Source organism: Erpetoichthys calabaricus, chromosome 4, assembly GCF_900747795.2.
Source record: "Erpetoichthys calabaricus chromosome 4, fErpCal1.3, whole genome shotgun sequence".
Classification (NCBI taxonomy): Eukaryota; Metazoa; Chordata; class Cladistia; order Polypteriformes; family Polypteridae; genus Erpetoichthys; species Erpetoichthys calabaricus.
Genome location: NC_041397.2, coordinates 120,579,588 through 120,584,616, shown reverse-complemented (window position 1 = coordinate 120,584,616; position 5,029 = coordinate 120,579,588).

The following is a 5,029-nucleotide window of genomic DNA, read 5'->3' as shown; positions in this document are numbered from 1 at the left end:
GTAACAAGGATGAGGATGGGACACCATTCTTATAACTGTAAATAGACTGGCAATGACAGGGTCTGAAATAAACTGATACCATTTGTATAGAGTAATTGCTTTAACATCAAACTATCTAACAGGTAAATACAACAGTGATGCTGAGGCAAATTACAACACATTCATGAGTTCCAATCCTGTCTATGAAAAACAAGTGACTTATCATTGGTCAAGTGCACCCATTCATGGTAGTAGTGTGTCCGTTTGTAAATTGACATTCATTTCAACTTGACAACACTCCAGACCACACATCGATGAAAGTCCTAGGATTACAGTGATCTAAGCTTGATTTAGCAGCCTTTCTAAACAATGGAATGTGTGTGGCAGAAAAGCATATTATCTGTAAATACTATATCCCCCACAAAGCAACTCTATGTACACTACAAACATGATGATAGATAGACAGATAGATAGATAGATAGATAGATAGATAGATAGATAGATAGATAGATAGATAGATAGATAGATAGATAGATAGATAGATAGATAGATAGATAGATAGATAGATAGATCTTTATTTGTCCCCAAGGGAAAATTAGGTTTTTTACAGAAGCTCTTTAAAAATAAATACATAAATAGGTACATAAGTAAATAAATAAATTGAAATACACGCACTTTGGTCTGATTAAAGCAGAAAATAAAGAAGAAAGAAAACTTCTTACTTGGCTGTCACAGTTACAGTGAGATATTATGTAGACATATTAGTGTTGGTAAAAATGAGCCCCAGTAGTGTTTCTTAAAGCACTTCAACTTATAAATTGTTGGGTGAAAGTATTAGTGTTAGCGTGTCAGCCAGAGGATGTGCAGCACTGGTCATTTTAGCTTTCTCCTTTGATACTAACCCCAGGAGTTAAGAGTACTCCTATAACTAAGCTTCCTTTTTAATTAGTTTGTTGACTGTGTGCCTATCTTGTAGAAAACTGCACAGGCCATTGCAGAGTTATAGAAGATATGAAGAATGTCACTTCTCACATTAAAGGAACACAGACTGCTAAGGAAAAAGAGCCTGCTCTTCCCTTTTTTAGAAATTCATAATAACCAAGAGACACTCTGGAGTCAACATGACTCTGTATCCCTGTGCTGCATTTTTTTAAATCTTCGAGTACTCCTTGCTACTCTAAAAATTGAGGTCAATTCACAATTAGATGTGGGTACCCAGTAAATTGTGCTATCATTCAATGTCTCATGGTTAAAATGTTTGAATCCAGATGGCACCAACAGTGTGGAAAAACAATATATATAATAAACCCCTGCAGAAAATAAATGTTGGGGTTTCTGTGGTACTTGTGGAAATGTCAAAAATCATGTATAGACAAGGTTGCCCAAGCAATTTTCATAGATGTGTTATTTATGGTATTGCTGACCATTGATCTTTCCCAAGCTGGTGCTCAAAGAAAGGTAGATCATTTGTATGAAGATGAATGAAGATTTTATTAACAGATGGTAGATATATTTACCATATCTGTGGTAAAGTAAAAAATATGTCAGGAAATGCCATATAAGCATCACACCTAAACTTCTGGGAGTAGAGAATACTGTATACTAAAATACATGTTTGTCAGCCTTTTTAAATGCTAGGAATGGGAGGCAGGTGATCACCCATGCTTGTAGATAATTTCAGAATTTTAAGGTTCCCATTGTTAAAGATGCTACTGCCTAGACTCGTTTTGCCTTAAGAGCCAGAGAAAGCAGTGTACTTTAAATCTTAATGATCTCAGGAATGTATAAAACAGCTACACTATTCATAGATTTATAAATAAAAAGTAGGACTTCTACACCTAGCTCGTAGATAATGAATAGACAAAAAATAATGATGTAACCAAGATTTATAGTCCTTGGTGTATTCCTTGCTGCTGCATTTTTAATTATTGAGTGGAAGAAGAATGTCTTGTGCTGCCTTATATTATTCATTATAATAAAAACTTCAGCTTGGTGTGAATAAATGAACAAAGTATTTGCTTTTATTTATTGTAAATAGTAAAACATTTCCTTAATATTCTTATTTTTCTAATCTGGAGAAAACAAACTGTCATCACTAAGGTCATATAAGAATACACGGACGGCGGACACACCGACATGCATGGGCACTGCGCCTCAGCGCCCCAGAGTCAAACCCAGTGGCTTCCCAGGGTCAGTAGGTGGCGCCCAAATAACACATATTTGAATCACATAACAGTAATTCAGTATTAAAAGTAAGTTGGATTATGATTCCTAACAGTAAACGACTTCTACCTAACGACACAGCCACAGAACAACAAAGACGAGACTGCATGGATAAAGCGGCTTCCCAGAGTCAGTAGGTGGTGCCCAAACAACACAACCTGTAAACTAAACTTGCTCTAATCCACTGTGCCAGCAGTCTGTGTGGCATATTTGAATCACATGATGGTAATTCAGTATTAAAAGTAAGTTGGATTATGATTCCTAACAGTAAACGACTTCTACCTAACGACACAACCACAGACGACCGCCCACACCACCGCATATGCCACCTTCATTTAGTAATGTTGCCCTCCATGCCCGGATCTGCCGCCATGGTCACTTCAGCACGCGAATCCGCCGCTGTCAGCAAACGACTTCTAGCTGACGACACAGCCATAGAAAAACAAAAAAGACACTGCATGGATAAAAACAATAAACGAAGGCGCCTACAACGCGCTTCTGAAACACCACAACCAGATGAGTCACGGCTCCAAAAGAAACCGCTTTGGTACAAATATGTTTATTTAATTAAATGAAAAATGTCCCAGGACGCTCCCACCCTCCATGATATTGCATCCCTCCACATACCGGAGGGAACAGAAAGTGATTGCCATTCTTGGATTTGCGATTCTTTCGAGAATCGCGGGCTTACTGGTATAAGAACAAGATGGACCTGTGTCAAAGATAACATCTATATTTCAACAAGCTTTAGTAAACCTACGGTTTAGAACTTCTGAGTTTTTAGATTTAGAAGGTCATTATTTGTCAACACACAGAGCACAATGAAATTGCTACTTGAATATGCTAATGAACATGTAAAATATCAACAGTCTCTAGTACCATGATTAGTGAGTAGAACTACCTTATCTTGAAATTTCTGTCTTCCCTCCTTTGAAATTACTTTCTTAACTCAAAATTTCTTACCTGAAAAATCTGACAACACATTTGTCATACCAGATTACCAGATGTGGTAATGCTTTCTATTACTTCTACCTCTTCACTAATGGCACTAACAAGAAAACACTGATTGCTTAGCCACCCTAAATCCATGTATACCAACACACTACAGTACTCATATAAAGTTAAGAGTTGTGAGCAATGCACCATTGGTTACAGAAGAATTCATTTTTTTTTAATTTAATGTAATAGCAGATGCTGTTTATAATATAATAATGTATTGTAGTTTTTGTTAGTATTGTAGCACTGAAAGGGTTTTGAGCAGTCATGCTGGGCTGTGTACATAAAGTATTTGACTACATTATTTGTTGTGACTGATTATGTCATGGTTCGAAAGGAAGTCAAGAACTAAATGAGCATTGGAAGTGGAGGACTAAATGGCAGGAAAAATGAAAAGCAATAACAATGTTGGTCAATGCCTTTTGAATAAACACAATTGCTTTTAAAGAACCCCACCTCTCAGAAATATTTCAGATGTAATAATGTTCAGGGAAAATGTACTATAAATATCAATAATGCGTGCACCACCAATTCTCTTTAGAAATTAATAAATATCCCCTACCTATTATTGACATGCTGTTTTAATTGTACCCATCATATAAGTGTATTGCAAATTAGTTGAAGTCTATGCAATGAAGGAACCAGCTCTGGATAGGACACTATTCCATCATTTAAAACAATGACTCATATTGGTCTAATTTAAATGTATGCCTCAGACTAACTGCATACACTTGGATTGCGGCAGGAAGCTGCATGAACACAAGGGAGATGATGCACATTCTACAAAGTTGTCAAAGTGGGATTTGAGCTCTCTGAAGCAGCAAAGCTACTGCATCTACTGCTTATTACATATTTAACTAAAAACAAAGTAATCAGAATTAAAATTATTAATGTTTTACATCACATTCTTTCTAATATACAGTATACTGCATGGAAACATTACTGTAAAATGCTTACCAGCTCTTTTCATTTTTCTAGTTTCTAGACTACTATGATCATTTTAGAATGAGCTTAACATTGTTATGCTTAAAAATACAAGTTTTGTGAAATTTTCTTTTTCTGTTACATTGACTTTTTTTGAAACAGTAGGATTCGTTCACAGGTATGTTTTTCTTACTTAAAAAGAATTACAATTATGAAACACTGTTGGACATTTACCAGACAATGTTTGGCAAAAGAGAGACAACAATTACTTATATAGCTCATTTTCATACAAATGATGTAGCTCAAAGTGCCTAACAAGATGAAAAAAGAAAAGTTTATAAAAAAAATATATAAAAATAAGATTAGGCAATATTAAATAACAAAGAATAAAGTAAGGTCTGATGGCCGGGAGAACAGAAAAAAAGAACAAAAAAAAAAAAAACTCCAGAGGGCTAGATAAAAAACTAAATCTGCAGGGGTTCCGAGGCCACGACACCACCCAGCACCCACTTGGAATTCTACCTAACATAAATGACCTAAACCAGTCCTCATGGTTTTCAGGCATCAAATGGAAAAATTAGATGATGATAGTCATTTGGATATCTGGCCTTCAATCCACCAGTTTAGGGACTGCATGGTGGTTTGAGACCTCAATGACATTCGCTTTTAAATTATTTTTTACTAACATTCTCAAGACTGATACCCGAGACTATACGTGCTAAGCTAAAGCACTCTTTTATTCCGTTAGTATCTACACCCAGCTATCTCTCAAGGATGACGCCTTTAGTTTTTGCTATCTGCATTTACCGTGCGGCATCAGTTATTATGCAGGCGTTGGCCCCACCAGATCCCGCCCTCTTAACTAGCGCACTGCATCCTGGGGCTTGACATGCCAGTTAGTTATTAC